The sequence below is a fragment of the Bombina bombina genome, chromosome 2 (genome assembly GCF_027579735.1).
Source record: "Bombina bombina isolate aBomBom1 chromosome 2, aBomBom1.pri, whole genome shotgun sequence".
Classification (NCBI taxonomy): domain Eukaryota; kingdom Metazoa; phylum Chordata; class Amphibia; order Anura; family Bombinatoridae; genus Bombina; species Bombina bombina.
In genome coordinates, this window is record NC_069500.1 from 327027362 (window position 1) to 327045969 (window position 18608).

At 39.2% G+C, this 18608-nt stretch overlaps 1 long non-coding RNA gene across 1 annotated transcript in view; it reads left to right on the forward strand.

The window, feature by feature from the left end:
* The window catches only part of LOC128647773 (uncharacterized), a 197501-nt gene that overhangs the window by 771 nt on the left and 178122 nt on the right, over positions 1-18608 (forward strand). Inside the window, exon 2 of the long non-coding RNA XR_008400410.1 lies at positions 1-108. This exon is cut by the window's left edge and continues 5 nt beyond it. This is a non-coding gene — a long non-coding RNA (uncharacterized LOC128647773). The remainder of the gene's footprint in view (positions 109-18608) is intronic.

The following is an 18608-nucleotide window of genomic DNA, read 5'->3' on the forward strand; positions in this document are numbered from 1 at the left end:
AGTTTTTCATAACCAGTCACCGGGATGAAGATAGAAGATGCCCCTTCACCGCCTGAATGAAGACTTTTCGCCGCCTGGATCTTGATGAATGTCCGGACTTCAATAACTGTGAGTAGATTTCCTGGGGTTTAGTGTTAGGTTTTTTTGGGTGTTTTTTTTTTAGATTAGGGCTTTTGTATTTTAATGGACAGTAAAAGAGCTGAATGCCCTGTTAAGGGCAATTCCCATACAAATGCCGCTTTACGGGCAATGGGTAGCCTAAGTTTTTTTAAACTTATTTTGGATAATTTTGTTTATTATTTGTTTTGAATACATCATGATATCTAGTATTTATTTACTGTTTAACATTCCTTTATCTGATGATGTTTCAGTTATATTTGTTTAAAGGGACAGCATACTGTATATTCCCCCATACCTTTAATGCATTCTCACTGATCTATTTTACCTACTGAATTGTATTGTTTACAAGTCACTCTTTTACCTTTGTTTTGCCATTTTAAAAAGAGGCTCCACCTACACAGAAGTTTTCAAAATTGGTATTGGTTAGAGAAAAGCGATGTAAACAAAAAACTAAAAAAATATTTACATTTCCAGTGTAGGGTTAGAGGGATAGATATTAAAATGCTTATTTGCTTTTTCTACGGCCCCAATATTCAAAACAAAGACAGACCGACGGTCAGTCGATATAGTTTCTAAATAGTGGGCTGAACCTCGCTGTGCTGATGAGTGGTGATTTGTCTCCCAAAGGAAATAGGGATTGCAGCTTCAGCAAAAGTCCATCCACATTGCCACTCATCTGCATATCAGCGGAGGGTGGGGCTGTATTTGAAGTGTTCCTACATAGAATTGGCAGTGCGTTTGCTGAAACAAATAAAGGTTTTGGTGTAGGAACACTTCTAATAACGCCTGTGTTACCTTAGTTTTCCACTACGTGCCTCACACTGGAGACTCTTGCCACTGAAAAGGAAATATGGCTGAAAACCTGTACCTAACCTGCAAGGCAGCGCTTGGAATATATTGCACTACTGGTGATGTTTCCCTATTGAAATTCAGGTTGCTCCCATGGAATGTATCCAAAAAACAAGTGTACAGCAGCACTGTAGTAATATGCAATTTATTGCAGACTGACAAAATTTGTCACAGTCAGCAATAAATTGCATATTATTACAGTGCTGCTGTACACTCATTTTTTGGATACACATGTTTGAGGCTTTTGGTGTGAAGCCTTACAGAGTGCACGTTTAAGTTATCCTGGTGCTAGAAGTCCTGGACTGCCCAGCAAACTCCCACAGACCGTCTATATATACATAATGTCTGCAATCTACCTTGCTAAAAAAGACAAAACAAAACTTCCTATTCAAACTATAGGAGCTATGTCTTTACATGTATATGTATCCTTTTGTACAATGCAATACTATGTATTTTAAGAATTGTATTGATTTAAACAGCTTTTTTTGCGTGTTCTTTTTTTTTTTTAAACAATAATATTTCTTTTTTGTTATATAAATGTTAGAAAAGACAGTAGCGGCAACTTTATAGTTTTACATAATTGCATAATGTTTAACATTGCAAAGTTAAACAAATGTTTATGTAAAAGTTTTAAGTTGTAGGTAATGACTTTTATAACACATTTATATCATAAAAATAAATATTGTTTTAAAAAAAACATGCAAAAGACAGCTATTCAAGACAATGCATATAAATAAAACATTGTATATACATATAGAGGCCCATTTATCAATCTCCGAATGGAGCTTGAGGGCCCGTGTTTCTGGCGAGTCTTCTAAAGACCTCTGCTCCATAACCTGTCCGCCTGCTCTGATGAGGCAGACAGAGATCGCCACAATTCAACCCGATCGAGTACGATCGGGTTGATTGACACCCCCCTGCTGGCAGCCGATTGGTCGCGAGTCTGCAGGGGGCAGAGTTGCACTAGCAGCTCACAAGAGCTGCTGGTGCAATGCTGAATACGGAAAGCGTATTTCTCTCCGCATTCAGCGATGTCTGTCGGACCTGATCAGATCAGGTCCGACAGACCTTTGATAAATAGGCCTCATAATGTACCTCTACACTAATAACCCCCAACTCAACCTAACCCCACTGCACTATTAACCCCAATCTACCACTCCCCCATCGCAAACTACCCTCTGCACTATTAACCCCTAATCAGCCACATCCTCCCACCGCTCTTAACTTCCTACACTATTAACACCCTAAACTGCCACAACCCCATAGCAATAAACCCCCTAACCTATTAAAACCTAAACTGCCACAACCCCCACCACAATAAACCCTCTACCCTATTAACCCCTGAACCACTACAACCCCCACCACAATAACCCCTACACTACTTAACCCCTAACAGCTAACTCCCCCAAGACCCCTATCCTAAAAACCCCAAAGTTACAAAAAACAACCTATATTAAAACTAAAGTAGCCTAAAAAAAACATAATCTGACCTGAAAGGGTCATTTCTGACGCAGTGAAGAGCTATAATCACTTTTGAAAAAGAGTTATAATCACTTAAACCCTTTTCAGTGTTTTTTACTTTTGGTAAAAAAAAATTAATTGTGTGTTTTTTTATTTTTTGTAACTTACGGGGTCTTATTGAAGTGAGGTAGTTATTGCGGTTTAGGGGTTAATAGTGTAGCGGGTAGTTTGTGATTGGGAATGTGGTGGTTTAGGGGTTAAATAGTGTAGGGGTTATTGCAGTGGGGGTTATATCGGTTTAGGGGATAATAGTGTAGGATGTTAATAGCGATAGCATGTTATGGGGGATTAGGGGTTATTCTTGTTGGCGGCTGTACATTTACTTGGTAAAGTGATATTAGTAAAAGGGATCCTTTACTTAACACTGTCAATGTAGGTGGCATTGATGCTTGGAATATATCACCAGTATTGCCACCCATTGTGATGTATAGTAAAACGCCTCTCGGCGATGCTGTCTTTAAACAGTGATTTGAGCTGGTTGAAATATTTCTCTGGCTTTCTCAACATTGCAATGGATCCCTTTTGAATATCTCGCTACCTTGTGGAACTTTCGATCATCAGGGCCTAAGTACTGGCTTTTGTATCAAACAGAAATAAGATAAGGAGGTCATTGAGCATAGACATAAAGATAAGATTAGGATGTCTGCTCTCCCTAAAACATAGATTTCAACTAGCAAAAATGGCCATTTCATATAGAAAAATAAGTTTAAGGGATCATTTTACTATACATTTTATACTATGCAGCTGGCAAAACAAATTAATGGAAGTTCGTTAAGTGGAAACCAGTTTTACAGTATGTTGTCTCTTTAAAAGAGACAGTCAAGTCCAAAAAAAATGTCATGATTCAGATTCGAATTTACTTTTATCACGAATTTTGCTTTTTTCTCTTGGTATTCTTAGTTTAAAGCTAAACCTATGAGGTTCATACACTGTCAGAAAAAAAAATGTGCAAAAATTTTACCTTTAGGGGTACAACAGCTTGTCACTGGGGCAGTACCCTCAAAGGTACACCCGCTGTACCCTTTAATATGGGAACATATTGGTACCCTTGCAGATTGTACCTTTTAAAGGCAAATATGTACCTTTAGTGACTAGATTGGACCTCAATACTATGGTACTTAAAAATGGTGCAAATTTGGCCTTTTAAGGGTACTGCCCCAGTGACAAGCCCTTTGTACCTCATGGTGGCAAATTTGTACTCAACATAGTATGTTAAAATTGCTGTTCCATCAAATTTATTATATAACATTCAATTATGCATTCATCTACTGTGTTCTTGTTTAGACAGTACAGTATTACAATAGCCAAACTGCAGTTTCATAAGTGTAGCCAAATAGTAGGTCCTAAGACTGCTAGTGAAATTCCTGAAATAACCAGATAGAATAACCAGTTCCAAAAGGAACTACTCATAATGCTTTATTTCACTTTGTACTAGACTCTAACAACACCCTATTTAACTTAGGGTGACATGCCACATAAAACATAAATTTATAGAAAACAACATACTAATAAAATATAACTCTTAAAGGAAGGGGGATTCAGGGGAGGGATAAACGATAAAACTCACAACCATACATTGAATTGTCACTCTATGCAAAATATAACCAAATGAGTCTATTTCCCCAGTACACATTTTGGTGATGAACCTTCTACCAATAGATGGAGCTGTGTTACACATGTCAAGGAACTTTCAACCAATAGATGGAGCAATGGAGTGTTACACAATGTCCATGTATGTGACTGGGGAATGGTTAGTTTTATTTTATTTTTTAATAAACAGGTTCTTAAACAGCTCTTGATTATTTTATAGAATTTGAAATGAAATTTTTTTATTTGTAATTTAAGTTGATATATTTGCCTTATGTGTAAGAGTTATCATATTCATGCTCTAAATTTTAACATTAAAATGTTAAGTGCTTGTGTGCTATTTAGAACCAGCAACACAGTGTTATTGAAGATATGGGTTGTTAAAGTGAATGTAAAGTCAGCCGTTAACGCCATATTATTTTATTCAAAATAGTGGAAATGTTTTATTTATTTTTGAAAAACAAGTAATATCGCTAAAATATACCTCTTCTTCCTCTTATTCTTTCTGCACTTCCTCCACCCACTATATTGTTTTCTGATTGACCTTTTTGTGAAATATAATTGCCAATCATTCCCCCCCCCCCCCCCCCCCCCGGCATTCAACCCTTTTTTTGAAACATCATGTGCTTCTTCTGCGCATGCGTTAAACCAAAATCTTCATATTCAGTTCAGATGCCTGTTCATGTGACGCGCATGCTCTATATGCTGCTGCATTCGCTGACAGTGTAGTATTCAATTAATGGATTCATTCATTGAATACTAAGTTGCAATGTAACTAATTCGGCTTTGAACGCATATGCAGGTCCACAGCTCCACGGGTGCGCGCTTGAGACATAAGTATAGAGCGGGTGGGACCGCTCTATACATCACACTAGCGGTTTCATTAAAGAAGTGTACACAAATGATTTGGAGGCATCGGCACAGCATTACTTAACATTCACTTTCAGTATTTTTGTTGCCTTGTCCACCTATTGCATATTACCAACAACCATTAAACATTAATTATTTTGCTGTACAACATGTATGTTGAATTTATTTTTGGAGACTGTCAGTTATGTGTTCATTATATAATTGAGGTGCACAAATTATATTGACTTGCAGCATTTGGCAGACTTGAACCACTCACCCCCCCTCAAGCTTTTAGTCACACAAGTGATTGTACCTTTTTTTAAATGGTACAGACATGGACCCTTAGGCAGTTGGAAACATATTTGTACCTTATTTACCCCTAAATGGTGCATATTAGTTCCTTAAGGTGTAATTATGATCCATTGAGAGTACAATCACAGCAGTTGTACCCTAAGTGTTCACAAACGGACCCCAACCATATCCTTTTTTCAGATGGTGAATGCAAATTTCTTAGACATTGAAGGCCGTCTCTAATCTAAAAGCATTTTGACAGTTTTTCACAACTAGAGGGCGTTATTTCATGTGTTTCATATAGATAACATTGAGCTCATGCACGTGAAGTTACCCAGAGTGAGCACTGATTCGCTAAAATGTGAGTCTGTCAAAAGAACTGAAATAAGGGGGCCGTTTGCAGAGGCTTAGATACAAGGTAATCACAGAGGTAAAAAGTGTATTTTTATAACTGTGTTGGTTATGAAAAACTGGGGAATGGGTAATAAAGGGATTATCTATCTTTTTAAACAACAAAAATTCTGGTGTTGACTGTCCCTTTAAGTACTTTATTTGGAAGTTCAGAAAGTGTGATCTTGAATCTTTAACTCTGTGTATATGTGTAATGACAAAATGAATTACAACAATAATTAAGGGTAAATCACATTGAACACTTTTTTATTTTATTAAAAATAAATATTCTTTTATATGCAAATATGTTGCAAACAACACAATCCTTTAACAATGATGTAGTGCAACAATGTCCAAACACGCAGGAAGCAAGAATGAGGTGTTTTACAGTCCATACACCAGGTTGCAAAGATGAGCTGTTTTACAGTCCATACACCAGGTAGCAAGGATGAGGTGTTTTACAGTCCATACACCAGGTAGCAAGGATGAGGTGTTTTACAGTCCATACACCAGGTAGCAAGGATGAGTTGTTTTACAGTCCATACACCAGTTAGCAAGGATGAGCTATGTTACAGTCCATACACCAGGTAGCAAGGATGAGCTGTTTTACAGTCCATACACCAGGTAGCAAGGATGAGCTGTTTTACAGTCCATACACCAGGTAGCAAGGATGAGCTGTTTTACAGTCCATACACCAGGTAGCAAGGATGAGCTGTTTTACAGTCCATACACCAGGTAGCAAGGATGAGCTGTTTTACGTCCATACACCAGGTAGCAAGGATGAGCTGTTTTACAGTCCATACACCAGGTAGCAAGACGAGGTGTTTTACAGTCCATACACCAGGTAGCAAGGATGAGTTGTTTTACAGTCCATACACCAGGTAGCAAGGATGAGGTGTTTTACAGTCCATACACCAGGTAGCAAAGATGAGCTGTTTTACAGTAGATACACCAGGTAGCAGGATAGAGGTGTTTTACAGTCTATACACCAGGTACTAAGAATGCGCTATTTTATAGTCCATACACCATATAGCAGGGATGAGCTGTATTACAGTTCATACACCAGGTAGCAAGGATGAGCTGTATTGCAGTCCATACAGCAGGTAGCAAGGATGAGGTGTTTTACTGTCCAGATACCCAGGCAGCGAGAATGAGGTGCTTTTAAAGTGCAGCCACTCAGGTTTTATTTAAATGTTTTAATAATGTTTTATATAACTAAACTAAATTAAATATGAGGAATTACATGTTCCCTCCTTGGCTGTGCTCCATCACCTGCACTTCTATCTTCTTCATCCCTTGACTCTTTGCTGAGATCTAGGAACTCAACGGCTAGATTTGGAGTTTTGTCGGTAACGACCCGAAAAACTAACGCCGGCTTTTTTCTGGCCGCACCATAAAAATAACTCTGGTATTGAGAGTCCACATAAAGGCTGCGTTAGGCTCCAAAAAAGGAGCGTAGAGCATATTTAACGCAGCTTCAACTCTCGATACCAGAGTTGCTTACGCAAGCGGCCAGCCTAAAAATGTGCTCGTGCACGATTTCCCCATAGAAAACAATGGGGCTGTTTGAGCTGAAAAAAAACCTAACACCTGCAAAAAAGCCGCGTTCAGCTCCTAACGCAGCCCCATTGTTTGCTATGCGGAAACACTTCCTACGTCTGCACCTAACACTCTAACATGTACCCCGAGTCTAAACACCCCTAACCTTACACTTATTAACCCCTATTCTGCCGCCCGTTATCGCTGACCCCTGCATATTATTATTAACCCTAATCTGCCGCTCCCTAAACCGCCGCTACTTACATTATCCCTATGTACCCCTAATCTGCTGCCCCTTACACCGCCGACCCCTATATTATATTTATTAACCCCTAATCTGCCCCCCACAACGTCGACCTCCACCTGCCTACACTTATTAACCCCTAATTTGCCGAGCGGACCTGAGCGCTACTATAATAAAGTTATTAACCCCTAATCCGCCTCACTAACCCTATAATAAATAGTATTAACCCTAATCTGCCCTCCCTAACATCGCCGACACCTAACTTCAATTATTAACCCCTAATCTGCCGACTGGAGCTCACCGCTTTTTAATAAAGGTATTAACCCCTAAAGCTAAATCTAACCCTAACACTAACACCCCCCTAAATTAAATATAATTTACATCTAACGAAATTAATTATCTTTATTAAATAAATTATTCCTATTTAAAGCTAAATACTTACCTGTAAAATAAATCCTAATATAGCTACAATATAAATTATAATTATATTATAGCTATTTTAGGATTAATATTTATTTTACAGGCAACTTTGTAATTATTTTAACCATGTACAATAGCTATTAAATAGTTAAGAACTATTTAATAGTTACCTAGTTAAAATAATTACAAAATTACCTGTAAAATAAATCCTAACCTAAGTTACAATTAAACCTAACACTATACTATCATTAAATTAATTACATAAAATACCTACAATTACCTACAATTAAACCTAACACTACACTATCAATAAATAAATTAAATACAATTCCTACAAATAACTTTAATGAAATAAACTAACTAAAGTACAAAAAATAAAAAAGAACTAAGTTACAAAAAATAAAAAAATATTTACAAACATAAGAAAAATATTACAACAATTTTAAACTAATTACACCTACTCTAAGCCCCCTAATAAAATAACAAAGACCCCAAAATAAAAAATGCCCTACCCTATTCTAAATTACTAAAGTTCAAAGCTCTTTTACCTTACCAGCCCTGAACAGGGCCCTTTGCGGGGCATGCCCAAGAAGTTCAGCTCTTTTGCCTGTAAAAAAAAAACATACAATACCCCCCCCCAACATTACAACCCACCACCCACATACCCCTAATCTAACCCAAACCCCCCTTAAATAAACCTAACTCTAAGCCCCTGAAGATCATCCTACCTTGTCTTCACCTCACCAGGTATCACCGATCCGTTCTGGCTCCAAAATCTTCATCCAACCCAAGCGGGGGCTGGCGATCCATCATCCGGTGGTGAGGTCCAGAAGAGGCTCCAAAGTCTTCATCCTATCCGGGAAGAAGAGGCGATCCGGACCGGCAGCCATCTTGATCCAAGCGGCATCTTCTATCTTCATCCGATGACGACGGCTCCATCCTGAAGACCTCACCGCGGACCCATCTTCTTCCGGCGACGTCCAACTGAAGAATGACGGTTCCTTTAAGGGACGTCATCCAAGATGGCGTCCCTCGAATTCCGATTGGCTGATAGGATTCTATCAGCCAATCGGAATTAAGGTAGGAATTTTCTGATTGGCTGATGGAATCAGCCAATCAGAATCAAGTTCAATCCGATTGGCTGATCCAATCAGCCAATCAGATTGAGCTCGCATTCTATTGGCTGTTCCGATCAGCCAATAGAATGCAAGCTCATTCTGATTGGCTGATTGGATCAGCCAATCGGATTGAACTTGATTCTGATTGGCTGATTCCATCAGCCAATCAGAATATTCCTACCTTAATTCCGATTGGCTGATAGAATCCTATCAGCCAATCGGAATTCGAGGGATGCCATCTTGGATGACGTCCCTTAAAGGAACCGTCATTCTTCAGTTGGACGTCGCCGGAAGAAGATGGGTCCGCGGTGGAGGTCTTCAGGATGGAGCCGGTCGTCATCGGATTAAGATAGAAGATGCCGCTTGGATCAAGATGGTTGCCGGTCCGGATCGCCTCTTCTTCCCGGATAGGATAAAGACTTTGGAGCCTCTTCTGGACCTCTTCAGCCACCGGATGATGGATCGCCAGTCCCCGCTTGGGTTGGATGAAGATTTTGGAGCCAGGACGGATCGGTGATACCTGGTGAGGTGAAGACAAGGTAGGATGATCTTCAGGGGCTTAGTGTTAGGTTTATTTAAGGGGGGTTTGGGTTAGATTAGGGGTATGTGGGTGGTGGGTTGTAATGTTGGGGGGGGTATTGTATGGTTTTTTTTACAGGCAAAAGAGCTGAACTTCTTGGGGCATGCCCCGCAAAGGGCCCTGTTCAGGGCTGGTAAGGTAAAAGAGCTTTGAACTTTAGTAATTTAGAATAGGGTAGGGCATTTTTTATTTTGGGGGTCTTTGTTATTTTATTAGGGGGCTTAGAGTAGGTGTAATTAGTTTAAAATTGTAATATTTTCTTATGTTTGTAAATATTTTTTTATTTTTTGTAACTTAGTTCTTTTTTATTTTTTGTACTTTAGTTAGTTTATTTCATTGTAGTTATTTGTAGATATTGTATTTAATTAATGTATTGATAGTGTAGTGTTAGGTTTAATTGTAGGTAATTATAGGTATTTTATTTAATTAATTTAATGATAGTATAGTGTTAGGTTTAATTGTAACTTAGGTTAGGATTTATTTTACAGGTAATTTTGTAATTATTTTAACTAGGTAGCTATTAAATAGTTCTTAACTATTTAATAACTATTGTACCTGGTTAAAATAATTACAAAGTTGCCTGTATAAATAAATATTAATCCTAAAATAGCTACAATGTAATTATAATTTATATTGTAGCTATATTAGGATTTATTTTACAGGTAAGTATTTAGCTTTAAATAGGAATAATTTATTTAATAAGAGTTAATTAATTTCGTTAGATTAAAATTATATTTAATTTAGGGGGGGTGTTAGGGTTAGACTTAGCTTTAGGGGTTTAATACATTTATTAGAATAGCGGTGAGCTCCGGTCGGCAGATTAGGGGGTTAATAATTGAAGTTAGGTGTCGGCGATGTTAGGGAGGGCAGATTAGGGGTTAATACTATTTATTATAGGGTTAGTGAGGCGGATTAGGGGTTAATAACTTTATTATAGTAGCGGTGCGGTCCGCTCGGCAGATTAGGGGTTAATAAGTGTAGGCAGGTGGAGGCGACGTTGAGGGGGGCAGATTAGGGGTTAATAAATATATATAGGGGTCGGCGGTGTTAGGGGCAGCAGATTAGGGGTACATAAGTATAACGTAGGTGGCGGCGCTTTGCGGTCGGCAGATTAGGGGTTAATAAGTGTAGGTAGCTGGCGGCGACTTTGTGAGGGGCAGATTAGGGGTTAATAAATATATTATAGTGGTCGGCGGTGTTAGGGGCAGCAGATTAGGGGTACATAAGGATAACGTAGTTGGCGGTCGGCAGATTAGGGGTTAAAAAAATTAATCGAGTTGCGGCGATGTGGGGGGACCTCGGTTTAGGGGTACATAGGTAGTTTATGGGTGTTAGTGTACTTTAGAGTACAGTAGTTTAGAGCTTTATAAACCGGCGTTAGCCCAGAAAGCTCTTAACTACTGACTTTTTTCCTGCGGCTGGAGTTTTGTCGTTAGATGTCTAACGCTCACTTCAGACACGACTCTAAATACCGGAGTTAGAAAAATCCCATTGAAAAGATAGGATACGCAATTTACGTAAGGGGATCTGCGGTATGGAAAAGTCGTGGCTGAAAAGTGAGCGTTAGACCCTATTTTGAGTGACTCCAAATACCGGAGGTAGCCTAAAACCAGCATTAGGAGCCTCTAACGCTGGTTTTCACGGCTACCGCCAAACTCCAAATCTAGGCCCAAGAGTTTTATTGAATGGCCAGGAAGATTTTTCTGTTGTGTTCCTGAAGCTGACACATTTATCCAGGATGAGTCCAAGCCACATGTGACAACCAAGCATAGTCTCTTCTATTAAACATTTGAAAATTACAAAATGTTATGGAATTAAAACAAAATGTACTCATTGAAAAATGTTATGGGTCTAATCACTCATGGAATTTGGCTTTCCTCTTGGATAGGGGGGGTCAAGGATAGGCAACCATTGTGGATGGGAATGGAGAATGGGGATATATTGGAGGGTAAGGATAGAAGTGTGGTGGGGAAGGGAAAAATGGAGGATGGTAAGGACAGAAAAGTGGACAAGGGGAGGGAGGGGTTACAGATAGACAAGGGGAAGGGGGATGGACACCTGGACAAGGGGAGGTAGCAGGAACAGATGAACAATGAGAGGAAGAAGGTACAGGGGCCCCAATATTCAAAGCATTGAATGTATGTTGATATATTATAAATAAAGGGGTGGACCCACGAAGTTCCGGTGACTGGCGATGTGCCTCCATAGGATATAATGGGGAGCGCTACGTCAGCAAAGCATCGCCAACATCACTACTTGTCAGCACTTTCTGCTGGCAGGGGCCGTATTTGAAGTGTCCCTACACATCGCAGGCAGTGCGCTTACTGTGACCAAACACCAAAAAAGGTGGCGAGACAAACATGGCTGACATCCTACTCTTCAGCTATACTTCAGAGATTGGAATATATTGCACTGCTGGAGATGTATCCCTGTACATGTTCTACTGCTGTCGCGTTTGCATTGCACCTCACTTGTAATACCAGCTCACATTTGCGTGCACTGGTATTACTCAGTTGAGCGCAAATATTGCTTTTGCGCAAGCCATAAATGCTTTCTATAGGCAGGGTGGATTTGATTTAAATCAAATTGATTTAAATCATGATTTAAATTACGATCTAAATTACTAGTCAATCAAAATCATGGTTTTAATTTTATGAATAATATCTTTTCAGATTATTTTTCCAGTTATATCAGACCAAAATGGTTAAAAATTAGATTTGCATAGATAGATCATTGAAATGAATTTAATTTTTGAGAGGTGACCTATAACCAGTTTAATAGGTTAATCATTCACATTTGATTAACTTTTCAGCTGTAGATTATTGGAAGGAGAAAAATAATGATTACATTAATGATAACAATTTATATAGTTTTATTTAACTAAAACAATAACATTATATTTCATTTTTAATGCTTGTTCCCTCCTCTTAACACTTAGGTCCTTGTGCAGATCTATTCCACTCCAACCAATCTTCTATTCAGTGAGCTTCTTGAAACTTAGTATGGGTTGATTCTGTGTACATAGATTTGCAGGGGAGCAATGGCATTAAAGGGATAGTAAACCTCAAAATTTTCTTTTATGATTTAGATAGAACATACAATTTTAAACAACTTTACAATTTACTTCTATTATCCAAATTGCTTCATTCTCTTGTTATCCATTGCTGAAAGAACAGCATTGCACTACTGGCAGATAGCTGAACACATCTAGTTAGCCAATCACAAGAGACAAATGTGTGCAGGCACCAATGAACAACAGCTCCCATTGGTGTATGATATGTGCATATTCTTTTTCAATAAGGGATACTTAGAGAACAAAGCACATTTGAAAATAGAAATTAGTGTAAAAGTGTCTTAAAATGACATGCTCTATATGAATCAGGCAAGTTTCATTTTGAATTTCCTATCCCTTTAAAGAGACAGCAGCCAAATTTCATGATTCAGAAAGAACAAACAATTTATATCAAGTTTCCAATTTACTTCTCTTTTATAATTTGCTTTGTTATCTTGGAATCCATTGTTGAAAAGCAAACATAGGTAGGCGCAGAAGCAATGCACTACTGTGATCTAGCTGCTTTTCACGGTTTCACCCAATGTGTTCAGCTAAGCCCCAGTAGTGCATTGCTCTTCTTCAACAAAGGATACCAAGAGAATAAAGCATATTTGATAACAGAATTAAATCTTAAAATGTGATACTCTTTCTGAAACCCAAAAGTTTTCTTTCATGATTATTTCCCTTTAAGGTCTATTTCTCAACTCTGTATGTTTATTTTACAACATTTTTGCTTTGAAGACGAAGCATGTTACTTCTGCAGACACAGATTCACAGTTTTGAGAAATTTTCTTAAAATAATTTTACAGAAACCTCATTGCGAATGGATTAATTTACCCAAATAAAATAAACATTACAGCCATGAATATACAGCATCTTGCTATATAATTAAAAACAAATCTATAATTCAGGATTTAGATTAGAATTTATCTAAAATAGAAACTATCTATTTTTAAATAAAAATCCTAGTTAAATAAAAAAAAAACTGATTTAAATTTTAAAAAAATCAGATTTTAATCAAAAACATCAGATTTTTTTTTTTAAATAAATTGATTTTTATCCACCCTGTCTGTAAGCACTACAGTTATTTTGTGCCTCCCTTTAGTCATGGATGCCGTCATATTGTATCAATCTTTTACTACATTCCAGTACTGACCTCCTTGCACATGTGCAGCTCCTCTCCTTCAGTGTAACCTAGGTTCCATAATGGCAGCACCCATAATTGGAGGGAGGTGCATGAAATGTATTTAGTGTTTAGTGCCCTTTTACAGGGTTTTTAGCACATCCCCTAGAAGTCTATGGGGGAGGGACTTAGCTGGGCTGTGCTTTCGGACCTAAAGATGTTAGATGAGGCTTTAGCGTGAGTGAATATTTTTTACTTTTAACAATAATAATATATAACAATAATATGTAATATGAGCACAATTGATTTAAATTTAGATGTATTAGGGCTCAATATCGTTAATATGTTTACATTCCACTTCTAATCTAGCATGTAGGGCACAATCTGATATACGGCGTAGTTTTCGGCGCAAGCGTGGGATCCCGCGGCGCCTGTAATTTCACCTTGCACATCGGGGTATTACATATACTGCGCCGTTAGATGCTAAACTGGCATAAGTAGGACAAACTAGCGATCTTCCGAAAAGTGCGCAAATACACATTTTAGCCGTCGCAAGTAACTTACGCCTGTATTTTGTCCATGTGAAGTCTCAATAAAGAGTAGTTTTATGCAAATTAGGCTAACACTCATAAAAATGAACCGCGACTCCATCTAAAAATGCGACACGTAATTACGCTATTCAAAAGTCATATATAAGCCCATGCGCAGCCGCCATTTTCTTCAGTGTGTTTGGATGGTTTGTTGAGCTACAGAACACTACAGTGGAGTGGAGGATTAGTCAGAGTAGAGAGAGAGGCGCAAACAGAGGAGTTAGGTTGCATTGTTAGTTGATTAAGCTTGTACACTTACACATATTTTTACATATTGCACACATATTGCATACATACATATACAAAATACACAACACTTTTTTTTCTAACACCTCACACATTTTATTTAAATTTTACAGTGTGATAGGCTAAGTGTTTGGTTGTGATTGTGTGTGATTGAACTGGGAGTGAGTGTGAGTGTGTGTAGTGTGAGGATGGCAGGGAGAGGTAGGGCGGAGGGGTGGCAGGGAGAGGAGTATTGTAGAGGACAGGAGGAGCAGTGGGGTCCCCGTCAGGGAGTAAGTGGAGTGGGGAGAGGGAGAGCTAGAACGGATGATGGGAGGGGAGATGCCCGAGAGCCCCAGAGACCAGGCACATCTAGAAGAGGGACAGAGGGTGCACATGGGGACAGAAGGGGGGAGGAGGGAGAGGATAGGGAGGGACCCAGACCAGGGACATCACAGGGAGCAAGCCAGGTGTCCACAGGATGAGAGGATGAGATGTCCAAACTTCTCATTCAATGAAAATGTTGCCCTAGTCCAGGCCATCATGGATAATCAAAGTGCCCTCTTTGGCCAGGAGAAGGGCAAAGGCAGTGCCAAAAGGTGTAAAACAGCATGGTTGGCGGTAGAGGATGCGTCAACAGTGTGGCCCCGCAGAGGAGGACTGTTGAGGGCCTTAAAAAGTGGTGGAATGACTGCAAGAGGCGTGTGAAAGAAAAGATGGGGCAGGAAGCTATGCACCAGAGGGGAACAGGCGGTGGTCCACCCCTGGACATAGAATACAACACCTGGCAGGAGATGATACGCAGGTCCCTGAGTATCACAGCAGTCCGTGGACTTCCAGGGGCTTGTGACTCGGGGGCTGCAACCACAGCACATCATGCTGGTGAGTAACATCCCACACCCCAGTATTATATGTATTTGAGATATAACATCCTTTAATGTCACACATTCATGTACACAATGAGGAGCATGGTATTTGGCCTACTAACAAAAACATCTACAATTATATTTGACATTAATGCTACTTAACACAATGCAATTCATGATATGAGGTGGAATAGTGCAATACTAACATGTCACAGAGTAACACAGGCCACAAGCCACATGTAGAGTTTTCAGTAAATGGACACAATAGCCATCACAATACTTTTAACTCAAGAAAGCAGGTTCTGTGCCTACATCAGACTAAAGTAAATTGTGTGACCATAGTGTCACTTAAAGAACACATTTTTTCCATCATTGACATGTACACATAACTATTGTATGAAACACATACCTGTATACTGCGCATATTAAAATCCCTCATATCACAAATCACAATGTGCACATGCATGTTATAGAGTTTGACATGAAAATCAGTATAGGCCCTAGCATGTATCAATGTACATTGTATGCCCACATGGACATATATATGACTGTACTAATCCCTCTCATCATTTGACTCCTCCACAGAACCTCCTGTCACGAGGATGCAAACAGGCATGCCGCCACCTCCACCACCAGTCACAGGCATGCAGCCACCACCACCAGTCTTCAGGCAACCACGTGAACATTATGCTCCCAGGCATGAGCAGGGTTGGATGGCTTCAGTTGAGGACCCGGAAGTGATGCCACCACCATTGACATATGACCCCTGGCAAGATTCCTGGCCAGAGGAATATTCTTCTTTTGGCTTTGAGGGGGAGCCAAGACAGCCTCAAAGGGTCCATGTATTTACCCCCCCCCCCCGCCAACACAATTTCAGGGCAGTCATGGCTTTTACACACGCTATGTCACAAGAAGTGCCAACTGGACAGGCTGAGTGGTCACACACTGGTCATCAGTGTGACTATCAATCCACCCTGAGATCTCCACCATCCTCTTCTCTTGGGAGAGCTCCACCATCCTCTTCACTTGGGAGAGCTCCACCATCTGCAGATGAACATATAGCTGAAAGCACTCAAGCACCAGCAGATGCAGCTAAAAATGTCCCACAAGCACCAGCAGATGCAGCTGAAAATGTCCCACAAGCACCAGCAAATGCAGCTGAAAATGTCCCATAAGCACCAGCAGATGCAGCTGAAAATGTCCCACAGGAACCAGCAAATGCAGCTGAACCTGTACCCCAAGCACCTAGAATCCCTACTGCTCAAGAGCCTGTGGATGCATTGTATTCTCCCCTGGGTGAGGACTTAGGAATACATTGCACTCCAGAGGAGGCTGATAACAAGCTGCGAGAGCAGACAAAGAGGCCAAGAGAGGTTTCACAGGAGCCAAGAGAGGTTACACAGGAGCCAAGAGAGCGTAGCATAGAGCTGCAGAGGGACATGGCAGCATCATTAAGTGGAATTGTTCAAAACCAGTCACAGATGATGCAAATTCTGTCTGATATGCAGATGGACAATAGATGGCGGGAACAAAATCAACTCTTGGGTGTGTTGGTTGAGCACTTTAGACACCAGCAGGACACTACCTCCAGCCTATCATCTGTGGCCAGCACTCCAGCAGAAACATCTGAATCTTCTCAAACCAGGAGAACAAGGAAATCCATAGAAAAAGTATGAAAGGGGCGCTAAAAAGCAATCTGGATATTGACAAAAAGTGTTAATTAGATGATATTATTCCTTATTAGTGAAGGTGTATTTAAAACTTACTACGTGTAATATTCCTAGAACGTTTCGTCCTGTGGATGATGGACAATTAATTAATAGAACAAAAATATAGTGAATTAATTTAGGATGTGAATGCTAAGTATAAAAAATATATAAGATAAATGGGTGTAATCAAGATAGGTGTGTGAAATGTAATAAAATAGAAATATAAAATATAAAATATAGCGGTGTGTAGTGGATTTGAATAGGATTCCTAATACCAGTTCTAAATCAATTGATATCTGGGTGCTCAAACATATATTGTAAAAGAAGAAGAAAAAGAAAAAAATAAGGAAGAAGTTGAAATGTATACTAAAATCTGATGGTGTAGTGACCAGTTTGAGAATTAATAAACTAACGGCTAGATTTAGAGTTCTGCGGCCAAAGGGGTGCGTTAGCTACGCATGCTTTTTTTCCCCCGCACCTTTTAAATACCGCTGGTATTTAGAGTTCACAGAAGGGCTGCGTTAGGCTCCAAAAAGGGAGCGTAGAGCATAATTTACTGCCACTGCAACTCTCAATACCAGCGGTGCTTACGGACGCGGCCAGCTTCAAAAACGTGCTCGTGCACGATTCCCCCATAGGAAACAATGGGGCTGTTTGAGCTGGAAAAAAAAACTAACACCTGCAAAAAAGCAGCGTTCCTCTCCTAACGCAGCCCCATTGTTTCCTATGGGGAAACACTTCCTAAGTCTGCAACTAACACCCTAACATGTACCCAGAGTCTAAACACCCCTAATCTTACACTTATTAACCCCTAATCTGCCGCCCCCGCTATCGCTGACCCCTGCATTATACTATTAACCCCTAATCTGCCGCTCCGTACACCGCCGCAACCTACGTTATCTCTATGAACCCCTAATCTGCTGCCCCTAACCCCCGCCGACCCCTATATTATATTTATTACCCCCTAATCTTCCCCCCTCCAACGTCGCCGCTACCTACCTACAATTATTAACTACTAATAAATAAATGTATTAACCCCTAAAGCTAAGTCTAACCCTAACACTAACACCCCCCTAAGTTAAATATAATTTTTATCTAACAAAATAAAATAAATCTTATTAAATATATGAATCCTATTTAAAGCTAAATGCTTACCTGTAAAATAAACCCAAATATAGCTACAACATAAATAATAATTATATTGTAGCTATTTTAGGATTAATATTTATTTTACAGGCAACTTTGTATTTATTTTAACCAGGTACAATAGCTATTAAATAGTTAATAACTATTTAATAGCTACCTAGTTAAAATAATTACAAAAGTACCTGTAAAATAAATCCTAACCTAAGTTACAATTAAACATAACACTACACTATCATTAAATTAATTAAATAAACTACCTACAATTATCTACAATTAAACCTAACACTACACTATCAATAAATAAATTAAATACAAATACCTACAAATAAATACAAATAAATACACTAACTAAAGTACAAAAAATAAAAAAAGAACTAAGTTACAAAAAA